A 15321-nucleotide genomic window follows, 5' to 3' on the forward strand; every position below is an offset into this window, starting at 1 on the left:
GAAGGAATCTATGAACTCAAATAACAAAAAGATGGAAAAAAACAGAAGCTTAAAAAAACACTTATTTGGAAGCCAACAGAACTAAACTTAATATTAGTTTGTCTAGACAATTCAGATTCTGTGCCCCAGCTCAAAAGAATTATTTCCTTAAATATAGCCATTTGTTCACTCACTATTTCTGACAAAGTACTCTGTAGGAATTTTTTAAAATCTGCTACCTCATTATACTCCCAAAACATATGCTCCCAATTACTTTTTTCTTCTGTACCACAACTCCACCATTTGCTACCTACCTGTGGAAAACATTTAAACATTTCCAAGTAAAAATCCTAAAACTTCTGGACTTTGGTGCATACTTGGGAGCCATACATATGTCCTCCAATTGCTCCATTAATTGCTTTTCCAGTCTCTCTCTCCCAAATTTCTAAACTCTTCTTATTGATTCTTACAGTTAAATGCAATATTGTACATGCCCTACTAATCATTCCTTTCTTAACAGCTTCTGTTCCAGATTCAGCTGAAAACTCTACCACAGCAGGTCTTTAACTTAGGATTCTCCAATCGGTCTCTAGCTCTTAGTCCAATCATCTCAGTCTCATCACACTCATTACTTTTCCCCTCTCCACTTATTTGCCCCAGTACCTTGGCTCCTTTCCCATTTTCTGCAGCAAATTCCAGCCCCCTCTAGCCTATTTTCTGTACTTCTACTTTGAAGTCATCCCTATTGGCAAAATCTTCATTCTCAATTCCCAAGTTGGCTTAGTTCTTAGAATACCTTCTGGAACTTTGCAGATATAATATTCTGTGAGGTGGTTGTTAATCTCCTTCCGAATCAGCATCCAAAATCCCAGTCTCTCCTTATTTCTTGAACTTCCCCCTTGCTTCATCTCTTTCCACTATGAATTTTAACCTTCTGCTTGTGTTATGCATATGAGCCTTAAATGTATAGCACTAAAATATCCCTTCAAATTAGGTAATTGTATACTTAAAATTGCCTTCTTTCCCTCCTAGATAAATTCCTTCAATGCTTTATTAATTATTGCCCACTAATTTTCCTCCGGTTGATAAAATATGCCTAACCTATATATAAAACTAAAGGGAATAAACATTTTTCACTGCTTGTATTTTACTATCCAAATCCATAAACATCAGCTTCGTTTTTTAGCTTTAGTATCTTTTGTTTAGTCTCTTCTCACGTATCTTTAACAGAAGCCTTTTTAATTCATACTCCTAAATAATTAATCTTATCATGCCCCTATAAACATGTCTATTGCTGAACCAGTTTGTGAGTGGGTACACAATTTATGGCATTAGCCTTTGTTTTACCTTCATTAATTTTATATCCTGAAAGACTTGAAACTGACTCAGAATGTTCCACAACATTGGTCTTTTTCTTGATTTATTAATAGAAAATACCATCATCTGCACCTAAATCCAACTATTCTTCATTATCATTCTGATTATATCCTTTAATTTCTTTGTTAATGGCTCTAAATGTAAAGCAAACAACAAAGGAGAAAGAATATCCTTGCCTAGTTCCTCTGGTCAAACCCAACTTACTGGAGATGAACCCTCCCACTTTAATTCTTGCCACAGATCCTTCATACATTCTCCTTATTAACTTTATTACTGTATCTGGGAATGCAAATGCTTCAATTGCCCTAAAGTCCAAGCTTACTCTGTCAAATGCTTTCTCTACATCAAGCCTCACCAACAGTGGCATTTTCTTATATTCTGCTTCCCTCTGGATGATCATTGCTCTATTAATGCAATCAAATGTTTGCCACCCCTCCAAAAAAAAAAAAAAAAAACACACTGATCCATATCTATTAATAACGGCAACACCACTGCCACTATTTTAGCTATTATAGACAAACACTTTATAATAATTCTTTAAAATTGAAATGAATCTATATGAAGATGGGTCTGGTGGTTCTTTACCGTCTTAGGGTAATAACAGTGACCACAGATTTCTTCCATGATTCTAGTGCTTGCCCTTCTTTTAAAATACTATTAAACAGAATCTTCTAGATCATGCTCATTTTCTACTCTCCTAACTTTCAAACTTTCACAGAAAACTAAATGTTCCTGGAGACTTCCCTGCAGATTGATTATACGTCACTGTTTTCATCTCATTTCCTCCCATTAGTTGTTGAACCTCATCTTCCTGTAATCGTGGAATAATTAAGACTTCCATAAATATTTCCATTTATGTGTTTTCTTGGTTTCCAAATTCCTCTGCTTTATACAAATTTTCATAACATTTTCAAAGTATCTCTACAAGATCTCTGGTTATTTTTCTTGTCATAATCAAAGTTTGACAACAACTTTTCTACTCTCTATTGCCTAAGTCATGCTAAAAGTTTTTGTGCTTGGAGTTGCCAAAAATTGTGCCTTGGGGAATAATATGCATATTCTGTCTGAGTTACTACTGAGTTCACGTATTTCATACCAAACACTTTAATAACAGTCCAGAAATCTACCCTGTTTTGTCATACTTGCTTAACCGCATTCTTTCTAAATTATGCAAATACCACATTATTTTTTCTTTATAATTCTGCATTTATTCCTCTTGTTCTCTGAGATTCCCTTATTCTGTCCTTGTCAGCCCATATAAATAGCATAAATAGCTCCTATTACTTCAGCACACCTGTCAATTTTATTTCTATCCTATTGTTAAACTCCATGTTCATTTTATTCCATTCACAAAGTATCCCTTTTGAAGGAATTTCTATATTCACCAATGCCTCAAGAATAATTTCCACGACCCACTCTTTAAATTCCTCTCATTTAACAAGTAGGAGGGAAACAGCCAGTGTCTCACTTCTAATTCTTTACTCTGATTTTTTACCTTTTTTTTTTTTTTTTTGAAGTAGTTTTTCAATGTGTGTTAAAGCTTTCAATGAAATGCATGTGTTCCTGGGAAATATAATTTCTATTCAGTGTAGCCCAAATATTGTGCCTTGGGGAATAATATGCATATTCTGTCTGAGTTACTACTGAGTTCACGTGTTTCATACCAAACACTTTAATAACAGTCCAGAAATCTACCCTGTTTTGTCATACTTCCCTTGTAGGTCCCTCTTATACATCATCACTACTGCAAATCAAGTTCCAGTGCCCACCTATAAGTAATATTCCCTTCTGAAAATGGATTATTTCTCCCAAAACTTTCTTAAGCTTCATAACACAGTTTTTGGTGGAAGATAAATGAATGCCAGTGTAGTCCTCCTCCCTTGCCAATAGACCCTTACTATCACAAATCTGCCATTATTGTCTTTTTCCTCTGTTTTCACTACTGCAGCTACTCTAGCAATCAGTATTATTCCTTTTTTCATTTGCCCATGATACTCTGCAAAATATCCATCCTGAAATCCCTTCTTTGTTAAATCTGTATGCTCATTTCTTTCCAAATGGATCTCCTGCAGCACTGCTATTTGCACTCTGCATTTCTTAATATAATTCAATAATCTTTCTTTTTTCTCTATATCAGTAAGGCCATTTACATTCTATGATAATACAGGTATTACAGCCATTATAAAAAGCTATTGTGCCCAACTATTATACATGACAGTTTTTTGAATGTGTATTTCCGTTTGTCTAACATGCACACACTAATGTTTGGCTGATTTTTTATACAGTTGTTTCTTCTCATCACTATTTGAACCCATGTGACATTTGTCCAAGCTTTTTGCTTTAATGCCCTATTAACTTAGAGCAAATACAATATATACATACACATATATATATATATATATATATATATATATATATATATATAATATAACCGCAAAACTGAAGAAAATTTAAAAGTACCAATAAACTTCAGAAAAGAAAATAACAATAGTCAAAATAAAATATGCGGAATCAAATAATAACACAGACACTAAACTGGTGTTTAAGCTTTCGCTCTTATTAGATAGAAGAGCTTCTTCAGAATGAACAAAGGAAAACTGTTACAGATTCAAAAATGTGCAAAATCATGTGATCAAACAGATTCTAATATTCTAATAATAAGAACGCATATATTAATGTAATGAGATACTAGAACCAATAGGAAAAATGCATATTATTAATAAATTAATGAATTAAGATATGAAGGCTAGTGAATAAATGGAATCTGTGGTAATGTCAAATAATGTAAAAGAAAGCAATAAAATTGTGCAGAGCTATAAATAATAACTAATAGAAGTGTACAGAACTATGAATAGTAAACAATAAACATTAACTGTACCATTTAAGAGCACATTTGATGTTAACACTTTCATTTAAACCTGGAAATGATTCAGAATTAAGTAATAACTGCCATTTCAATTCTCTAAGTTCCAGAAATAAATCCCAGTCACCAAAGAAGCAATCAATTTGTTCAAGAACCATGAAATTAAATTTAACAAAATTAGAACAGTAAGTGCTATGTTTAGCTAGGGCATTATTCATATTTTTAGATCTAATCGCAGACAAATGTTCCTTAACTCGATCGGACAATTTCCTAGAGGTTTTACCTATATAAAAACAGTTGCATGAAGTACAAATACCTGCATATACAACAATAGAAGATTGACAGTCATAGGCTTTGCTAAACTTGATGTTGTAATTGCAATGGGGAAAGATGTAATTAGAGCCTACATAAAAAAATGGACAAAACACATTTCCCACAGCTAAACATGCCAGGAGAGGAAGGAGATGGATATATATACATACATACACATATACACACACACACACACATGCATGCATGCATACATACACACGTTTAACAAATTAAGTTTAACTCTCCATATGGGAAGAATTGTCCCAAAATGACCACTGCACCCACATGCATAAACTAATCTAATGCCAAAGTGCATGTTACAGCCTGCATTCCCACATACTAGACTGCTGTTTTTTTCCATCTTTTCTTTTATCTCTGTTACACTAAGGCTCAGACTTGGGACATAAGCATCCTGCAAACTTCCTTAGATCCTCTAGAAGAATAAGGAAAAAATGATGGTTGGGTGAGAAAGTGAGGATGAATGAAGATGGACAACCCAGATGGCAACTTATGGTAAGACATAACTTTCTAACTGGTGGTGTTCTCTTCACTGTTCCTCATGATTGGGTTAGAGTATGCAATTCCTGGGTGGTCCTCATGGAAGGATGTGAAAAAGTCCAGTTGAGCCAAAGGAAGCCTTGCTTCTAGATACAATACCCAATTTACAGTGCACAACAAAGGTGTGTTTGTTTGACCAGGTGACTGCCGCACAAATATTCATATTATCCATTAATATTAATGGAAATCCTAAATGAAAATGCATAAGCAGCAGTCATGGATCTAGCTGAATACACTCTTGGAGGTCAAGGTAATTCTAAGCCTCTCTGAGAATAAATGAAAGTGATACAGTCAGTGATTCATTTCACCAGTGTAATTTCTGACACTGCTCAACCTAATTATTTAGCAAAAAAAGCTACAAAAAATTGATCTGACTTCCTGTGTGTTTTTTTTCTATGCACATAGAAAAGCAGTTGTCTATGAACATCAAGAAGATGCATAATGTACTCTCCTTTGTTGGAAAATTTTGAAAAAAATACTGGTAACTGAATAGATTGGTTAATATTGTTTTCCGTGGTGCTACTTTAAGCATAGAAGAGGGATTGGTACGTAGTGAAACCCTGTTTTTATGAAAGAGTATGCATGAAGATATGGAAGATAACACCTGTAAGCTCAGAAATTCTTTTCACTGAAGTAATCGCTACTAAAAAGATGGTCTTCCATGACAAAAACTTCATGTTACAACTGGCTACTGGCTCAAACATTCTGAGTCAAAAGCTGCAGCATGATAGTGAGGTCCGAAGTTAGGGAAGGGTCTTTAATGGGATGTCTCAGCAAGAAGATACCTTCATAATGTCTTTATATAATCTAAAAGCAGACAAGGAGTGAGACTAGCTAGCTGTATGAAAATTAGAAATTACAGCTAGTTGAAGCTTGATGGTAGAGATACTTGCTCCTACCTTAAACAGGGTGCTAAAAAAAAGCAAAATAGCTGAGAAAGGATCAATATTTTTACGTGTAGCCCAATCAACAATTCTTTTCCATTTACTATTGTAGACTTTCTTAGCTGAAACCATTTGTAAGGCTAAGATGATGTTATGAACCGGGAAAGCAAGTCTGGACTGCCTCACTATGGTTGGGAGTGGAGAAATCATGTGGTTAAGCTTGACGGCATGAAGATTGGGGTGCAGCAATCCTGACAGGTGTGAGAAGAGATCCTGTCATGGCTCCATATCCACAGAGGATATTTCAGATGAGAGCAGAGGAAGGGGAACCATATCTGCCAAGACCAGAAGGGGGCGATGAGGATTACTGTGCTCTTCAGGCTGCTTGCCTTCTGAAGAAACTTTAGGATCAGCAGAAGAGGGGGAGGGATAGGCTCTGGAGACTGATTCAAAGAAGTCAATCAGGTTCAGGAGACAATATCGGCCCTTCACTAACCCAAACTGGGTGGGATCCAGTGTTTGAAGGTTGCCAATGTCTTTGTTTATAAGTTCCATGCCCTTGCAGATCAGGCTCATCAGACTGATCGGACAGTAGTTCCCAGGATCCAAGGTGGATCCCCCCTTCTGGAGTGGGATAACTGTAGCTGTGTGCCACTCAGTGGGCACAAAGCCTGAGGTGAGGCTATGATTAAACATGACACTTAGGTGAGGTGCCAGTTCATTTTGTAGTTCATGTAGTACACAGCCTGGGATGTCGTCAGGTCCCATGGATGCTGTATTATTAGCTTTGGAGAGTGCGGTTTCTACCTGTGTGGCCGTGATTACCGGAATTTGGCAATATTTTGGTATTGAGATGGGCCCTTTAAAGGGTGAGAGGAGGGTGAAGTTGGCACTAAATCGATCTGCCAGGATATTGGCAATATCCTTGGGATCAGTAAATTTAATGCCATTCTGTTGAAGCTCAGAGCAGATCTGAGCATTGCCATTTAGATTCTTGACATAACTATGGAATGCCTTGTGGTTGTCTTTGGAATCTTTGGCAATTTTATTTTCATAACTAGCTTTTGAGGATTTTATGAGGGATCTCAGCTTCTTACTGAGGATAATGAGGGAGTTTTTTGCATCCTGGGATTTTCCTCTTTTCTGCAACAGTTTCTTCCTTCTGTTGTATAGTTTGTTTATAGCAGGGGACCGCCAGATTGGCTTCCTTTTTTTGGAGGAGAACATCTTGGTTCTATTTGGGATGGCATGATTCATGCACGAGTGGATGTGCTCATACAGTGCCTTAGTGTAGGATTCTGCAGTCGAACTTTCAGATCCCGTCTGCATGGGTGTCATGAAGTTTGTCACTTCTGACTTCAGTAGAATGAAGTTGGCTTTGGAGAAGTTTTTTAAGGAGGTTTCCTTACTGAGGGGTGGGGGTGGGATGTGGATGTCAAGGGTGATTTGCTTATGGTCAGACCTGACCAATGAGGGGGTGACCACTGGTGTGGAGCATCTATCTCCCATGTTGGTAATGACCAGGTCTGGGATATTGGAGTCCCTGGTGGGACAATGGATTAGTTGATCCAGGGCATTAGAATTTATGAATTCCAACAACCGTTGGGAAAAGGAATTGGTACCAGAGTAGTTTTCCCAGTTAAAGGCAGGGTAGTTGAAATCACCCAGTATTAGGGTATTTGGTTGTATCTTAATATTTTCCAGTATGTTTAGAAAGGTGTAGTGAGAATCTTGGGGCATGGTGGGGGATCTGTAGCAAGCTACAATTTGGATTGCAGTCTTTCCAAGTGTTAGTTGCACCTGGAGAATTTGAGATGCATTGTGTTGGGCAACTAGCCTGGACGTGTGAATATCCTTAGTGAATATGGACACTCCTCCACCTTTAGTGTTTCGGTCTTGGTTTTGTGGCCAAAAAGTGTGGTAAGAGTTGTAGCCTGGTATTGCAGGGGTGCTCTCTGGAGCCTTGAACCAAGTCTCAGTTACTGCACAGATATCGATGTTCTCCATTTTTAGGAGTGCCTCGAGAGAGTGCATTTTGAGGTTTATACTTCTAGCATTGAGCAGCATTACCTTCAGATTTTGCATGCTTGTATCTGTTACGGTGGTGGTTTTGTCCTTTGAACCTTGCCTAAAAAAGGCACTATAAGGGTGGCAAGAGCTTTAGCCAGTAACCTGAATCCGAGGGGTGACAGTTGCAGATCATCTCTGGCAAAGCATTGTGGTTTGTCGATCATGTCTTCCCAGGAAGACATATACTGGATCCCCTTTGAATGACGCCAGAAGCTTAGCCAATTGTTGAAGTCAATCATTTTGTCCTTATACTGTGGTATCATTCTGGGCGAAGGCAGGATGCTACTCAGAGCTAGGGTCATACCTGCCTGGGCAACATGATCCGAGAGCTCTTCCACGTCTCTTTTCATGTAGTCCAGGGAGGTACGTCTCAAAGTCATTCACTCCAGCATGGACAATGACAGAGTCGTATTTGTACTTGTTGTGGAGTGACTTGAGTGCATGCATTATGTGGCGGATCCTGGCACCCGACAGGCAGCTGACTGTAATTTTCTCCTTGTTCAGCCTTGTGAGTGGGACATCAGTGTGCCTGACTATAGAGTCACCTGTGACTAAAGTGTTGGGTACCTCAATAGTAAGAAACAAATAGGCATTATTGTACTCTACTTCATTTAACAATTTCAAAAATGTCATAAGTCTTTGCATATTTGTGTTTCTCGTTGCAAAATTTTTTTTAACTCAAGATCCAGATACTTAGCACAGGCATAGGTGACAGAATTGCGCCCATCAACTATGGGACACATAGGGGGTTCATTCAGCCCCTTATGAATCTTATAGAGATCAATGAAAGAAACAGACTGCAGAAGGTCAATAACACCCCACAAGTTAGAAGTTTGATAAAAGTTTGAAGTTTGATAAATGAACACAGTAGTTAGGACTGTCAGTAGAGATTCATGCAATATAACAGAAGCAAATAGAATAGATTACTGTGCAGCCGAATTAACAGATTAAGTCCTACCACAAGAACACAGGGTAGTAAGGGAAAAGGATGGGGAGAAATCGAATGCCATCATGGAATTACTGAACAGAGAAAACTATAAAGCAATTAAGACAGTGTCACTGTTAGAAGGGTATACAAGAGGTAACATATCAACAAAAATACTCAAAGATAGATGTGATAAAACAAATGCGCAGTATTACAATGACTCAGGATTTAGTATGCACTATCGCAAATAATAAACTAAACATCATCACAGGCAGAAAAACGTATAAAATACACAGATAAATATAAAGGAAAAGTACAAAATAAGCAATTTATTGATGACTCAAAAACTTTTATAGAGAACTGGGAAACAAGGTAAAAGGAATTAAAACCAAAAAAAAAAAGAAGAAGAAATAGATACATTTTGGAAAAATATTTATGAAGATCCTGTGGAACATAAAGATGCTAAATGAAGTAATAAAAGAAAGAAGTTCAAATGTACTGGGTATAAAATGGAAAGAAGTAACAGCCAGACAGACTGAAACAAAGTTAAGAAAAGCCTCTAATTGGAAAACCCCAGGCCCAGATACAGTATCTAACTTCTGGCTAAAAGTATTAACATCTTTGCCGAAGATTTAGCCATGAGTAAGAACTATTTATATGCACACCTGAACAAACACCAGCCTGGCTAACAGAAAAAAACAATGCTCTTAAGAGTGAACCTGCAAGCTACCCTAAAAACTATAGTCCGGTAACTTGCCTTCTGACGACGTGTCAACTATACACTAGAATTGATGCCAACAGAGTTTATAGTTATTTACAAGAATGCTCAATTACGGCAACAGAACAAAAGGGTAATAAAAGTAAGTCATATGGAGCAAAGGGATCATTTGTTGTTAAATAAAGTCATAGTGGAGAACTGCAAAAAAGGTGAAGAATCTAAGTATGGCATGGATGGACTACAAAAAAAAGCATTTAACAGTATCTCACATTCATGGATAAAAGAGTGCTTAAAAATGTATAAGGTGCACCCTACACTGATCAACTACATCACAGCGACCATGAAACAGTGGCAAACCACTTTACAGTTAAACCATGATAAAGGAAAAAATATTATTCCAGGGATTAAAATCCAAAGGTGGATATTCCAGGGTGATTATCTGTCACCACTGCTCTTTTGCCTTGACCTTAATCCATTATACTGTCTGCTTAATAGACTAGCTCATGCTTATAATCTGGCTCCCAGAAAACAACAAAGTGTAAAGACTTATCCTCTCTTTGTTGATGATTTAAAACTGTATAGCTCATCAGATGAGGAACTGAAAGCACAACTGCAAGTAGTCAAAACATTTTTCAGATGAGATAAGAATGTCATCTGGTCTTGATAAATGTGCAAAAGCAACCTTTAAAGCAGGAAAGCTGCAGCACCAAGAAAACATCAGCTTGGGACAAGAATGTGATATAAAATAACTTGAGCAAAATGTAGTGTGTGAATATTTGGGAACTGATGAAGGATCAACAATAAAACAAACAAATGCAAATAAAACTCAGTAAGGAATACTTTAGAAGACTTAAATTAATCCTGAAAACAGCACTGACATCTAGGAACAAAGTTCAAGCTATAAACCCAATTTACTCTTCCTGTCCTAACTTACAGTTTTGGGGTGACTGACTGGCCCCAAAAAGGTATTGGATAGATTAGACAGGAAAACAAGAAGGATGCTTCATGCTCATCAGATGATTTATAAAAATCAGTGCATACCAAGATTATATACTCCCCATTCCGAAGGAGGTATGGAACTCCTTGAAACTGATTACACGCATAGATTTGCAATCATGGGACTGCATGCATATCTGTTGACCTCACACGACCCAAACATAGAAAGTTTTGAAACATGACGAGAATAAATCTAAGACGCCTTCCCTTCTAAATCTAGCAGAAGCATATTGGCATCAGGAAGTAACTGTATGTGGCAAAAAAACAAAAGAATACAAGATGAAGGATCAGATGAGAAGGCATGAAATGTGGAAAATGCATGAATACAGTTGCAAGTATAGAAAGCTTCTGGAAGAACCTCATGTTGATCAGGATCAAATGCAGGAATGGTTAGAGAGAGGCAAATACAAACTAAAAGATGAAAGATTGATATTGGAGGCCCAAGATAGAGGGCTATGTGTACATTGGTTTAAAAAGTTCATTGAACATGTGAGAGAAACAGAGAAATGTAAGGTTTGTAAAAGAGAACTGGAAGCAGTTGCACACCTTGTTGCTGGTTGTAACATATTAATAGCAGAAGGACTGTATACTGAAAAGCATAATAATGTGGCAAGACTGTTGCACTGGAGATTGTGCAAACATTACAAAATTGAAGTAGCTGAAAGACACTGGAAACATGAGCCACAAAGTATCACAGAAAATGAAGTCTACATCACATGGAATCACCCATTACCAACAGTTCAAAAGAGAGATGCGAGAAAACCAGATACAGTGATCCATGAAAATAAGACAAAAGTAGTATTAATCATAGAAATCACTAGATCAAGTGACTACAGTGTTTTGCACATAGAGAGATACAAAGTCATAAAATATCAGGATTTGCAGGCAGAAACAAGAGCAATGTGGAAGAAAAATACCAGACAGTTCCAATAGCACTAGGAGCAACGGGTCTTATAAAAAAGAATCTACAGTCTTATTTAGATATGTTCCCAATACATGTAACTCCATATAAATTGCAAAAGGAGCCTTTACTGGGCACACTGCAAGTGGTGCAAAAAGCACATCTGTCTGACATCAAAGATTGAAACAATGCTAATTTCATGAACTTTAATCATACTTTGACTGAGGAAGAGGGTCCCATTCCTGTCATGGTATTAGACCCCCCCCCCAAAAAAGATTTGGAGAAATTAAAAAGGGTAAAATCATCTTACCTTGTTCAAACTAGACTAGGAAATAAACCAGTCCAGAAGAAAAATGCACACACAAAGTTAAAAAAATTCCTTCATGGTACAATTATTTAAAGAGCACAAGTAATTTCTCCCAAATGAGATTTTGCCAACATTCTGATCTATACTACACAGTCTTAACATGTTAAATTACTTTCCAAACAGTCTTAGATGCTATCAACATTCTGGTTTCTATTACAGAGTCCTACATGCTAAGTTACTTCCTAAACATGCTTCATTTCCCTAACAAGTCAAGTTGTACTAGGAGTCACTCTTGCAAACAGGGTTATTTTGTTTTTTAAAACTTGATTTTCCTCCAAATCACCATCCAAATTCCCATTGTATCCACATCTCTCAGTTCGGTAGCATCCTTTTGCTTTTTGTCTGCATTTCACCTAATTCCATTTAACTAGCAATTCCTTTAATTTGTCAATCACCACATCAAGATTATCAAATGGCAACACTTTCCCATTCCAGAATACATTTACTGTAGCAGGGAATGTCAACTTAAATGTTAGGTTTTTATGCTTTTACTCTCTTGCTGCATCAGCAACATTAGAAAAGCTTTTTAATATTTTTTCTGAACAGTCCTGTTCCACAAAAACTGCTCTCCCAGCCACAACTTAATCTGCACTTGTTCTCTCTCATAAAAAGTCAAAAATTCAGTCAGTACTGAGGAAGTTCTAAGATGGCTGTACTGATCAACAACTTAAATTCAAGTCTTCAAGTGTGAAAGCAGAAAGTGATAAAACAGCCAGTGAAAATGTCATTTTGAATAAAATTCGGTTACTGGCTAGTAACTACACTGACTGCATCCCAGCAAAGAAGAAATTTAGACAGCCAGAAGGAAAATCAACCAGAAAAGGTGAAGATAAAACACAGGCTGGAAAGAATCTTGCAGCCATTCAGATTCAGAAAACAGTAGTTCAAGTTTCAGCTTTGGTGCAAGAAATTGTTTCCAGTAATTTAGAGGAAAACAACAAATGTAGGCACAGGTGATTAAAATAAATGAAACATTGAAGGACTCTATGAACTCAAATAACAAAAAGCCTGAAAAAAAAAACAGAAGCTTAAAAAAACACTTATTTGGCAGCCAACAGAATTAAACTTAATATTAGTTTGTCTAGGCAATTCAGATTCTGTGCCCCAGCTCAAAAGAATCATTTCCTTAAATATAGCCATTTGTTCACTCGCTATTTCTGACAAAGTACTCTGTAGGAATTTTTTAAAATCTGCTACCTCATTATACTCCCAAAACATATGCTCCCAATTACTTTTTTCTTCTTCTGTACCACCTACCTGTGGAAAACATTTAAACATTTCCAAGTAAAAATCCTAAAACTTCTGGACTTTGGTTCATACTTGGGAGCCGTACATATGTCCTCCAATTGCTCCATTAATTGCTTTTCCAGTCTCTCTCTCCCAAATTTCTAAACTCTTCTTATTGATTCTTACAGTTAAATGCAATATTGTACATGCCCTACTAATCATTCCTTTCTTAACAACTTCTGTTCCAGATTCACCTGAAAACTATACCACAGCAGGTCTTTAACTTAGGATTCTCCAATCGGTCTCTAGCTCTTAGTCCAATCATCTCAGTCTCATCACACTCATTACTTTTCCCCTCTCCACTTATTTGCCCCAGTACCTTGGCTCCTTTCCCATTTTTTGCAGCAAATTCAGGCCCCCTCTAGCCTATTTTCTGTACTCCTACTTTGAAGTCATCCCTATTGGCAAAATCTTCATTCTCAATTCCCAAGTTGGCTTAGTTCCTAGAATACCTTCTGGAACTTTGCAGATATAATATTCTGTGAGGTGGTTGTTAATCTCCTTGCGAATCAGCATCCAAAATCCCAGTCTCTCTATTTCTTGAACTTCCCCCTTGCTTCATCTCTTTCCACTATGAATTTTAACCTTCTGCTTGTGTTATGCATATCAGCCTTAAATGTATAGCACTAAAATATCCCTTCAAATTAGGTAATTGTATACTTAATTCTTGCCCTCTTTCCCTCCTAGATAAATTCCTTCACTGCTTTATTAGTTATTGCCCACTAATTTTCCTCCGGTTGATAAAATATGCCTAACCTGTATATAAAACTAAAGGGAATAAACATTTTTTACTGCTTGTATTTTACTATCCAAATCCGTAAACATCAGCTTCGTTTTTCAGCTTTAGTATCTTTTGTTTAGTCTCTTCTCACATATCTTTAGCTGACATAACAGAAGCCTTTTTAATTTAAACTCCTAAATAATCTTATCATGCCCCTATAAATATGGCTATTGCTGAACCAATTTGTGAGTGGGTACACAATTTTTGGCATTAGCCTTTGTTTTACCTTCATTAATTTTATATCCTGAAAGACTTGAAACTGACTCAGAATGTTCCACAACATTGGTCTTTTTCTTGATTTATGAATAGAAAATACCATCATCTGCACCTAAATCCAACTATTCTTCATTATCATTCTGATTATATCCTTTAATTTCTTTGTTAATGGCTCTAAATGTAAAGCAAACAACAAAGGAGAAAGAATATCCTTGCCTAGTTCCTCTGGTCAAACCCAACTTACTGGAGATGAACCCTCCCACTTTAATTCTTGCCACAGATCCTTCATACATTCTCCTTATTAACTTTATTACTGTATCTGGGAATGCAAATGCTTCAATTGCCCTAAAGTCCAAGCTTACTCTGTCAAATGCCTTCTCTACATCAAGCCTCACCAACAGCGGCATTTTCTTATATTCTGCTTCCCTCTGGATGATCATTGTTCTATTAATGCAATCAAATGCTTGCCACCCCTCCAAAAAAAAAAAAAAAAAACACACTGATCCATATCTATTAATAACGGCAACACCACTGCCACTCTTTTAGCTATCATAGACAAACACTTTATAATAATTCTTTAAAATTGAAATGAATCTATATGAAGTTGGGTCTGGTGGTTCTTTACCCTCTTAGGGTAATAACAGCGACCACAGATTTCTTCCATGATTTTAGTGCTTGCCCTCCTTTTAAAATACTATTAAACAAAATCTTCTACATCATGCTCATTTTCTACTCTTCTAACTTTCAAACTTTCACAGAAAACTAAATGTCCCTGGAGACTTCCCTGCAGATTGATTATACGTCACTGTTTTTATCTCATTTTCTCCCATTAGTTGTTGAACCTCATCTTCCTGTAATCGTGGAATAATTAAGACTTCCATAAATATTTCCATTTATGTGTTTTCTTGGTTTCCAAATTCCTCTGGTTTATACAAATTTTCATAACATTTTCAAAGTATCTCTGCAAGATCTCTGGTTATTTTTCTTGTCATAGTCAAAGTTTGACAACAACTTTTCTACTCTCTATTGCCTAAGTCATGCTAAAAGTTTTTGTGCTTGGAGTTACCAAAAATATTTGCTTAACCGC

At 36.7% G+C, this 15321-nt stretch overlaps 1 protein-coding gene across 2 annotated transcripts in view; it reads right to left on the reverse strand.

Annotated features, from left to right (window-relative positions):
* The window catches only part of RB1 (RB transcriptional corepressor 1), a 3440561-nt gene that overhangs the window by 1718397 nt on the left and 1706843 nt on the right, over positions 1-15321 (reverse strand). The window lies entirely within an intron of this gene.

Source organism: Protopterus annectens, chromosome 5.part1 (assembly GCF_019279795.1).
Source record: "Protopterus annectens isolate FY-2018-M chromosome 5.part1, PAN1.0, whole genome shotgun sequence".
Taxonomy (NCBI): domain Eukaryota; kingdom Metazoa; phylum Chordata; order Ceratodontiformes; family Protopteridae; genus Protopterus; species Protopterus annectens.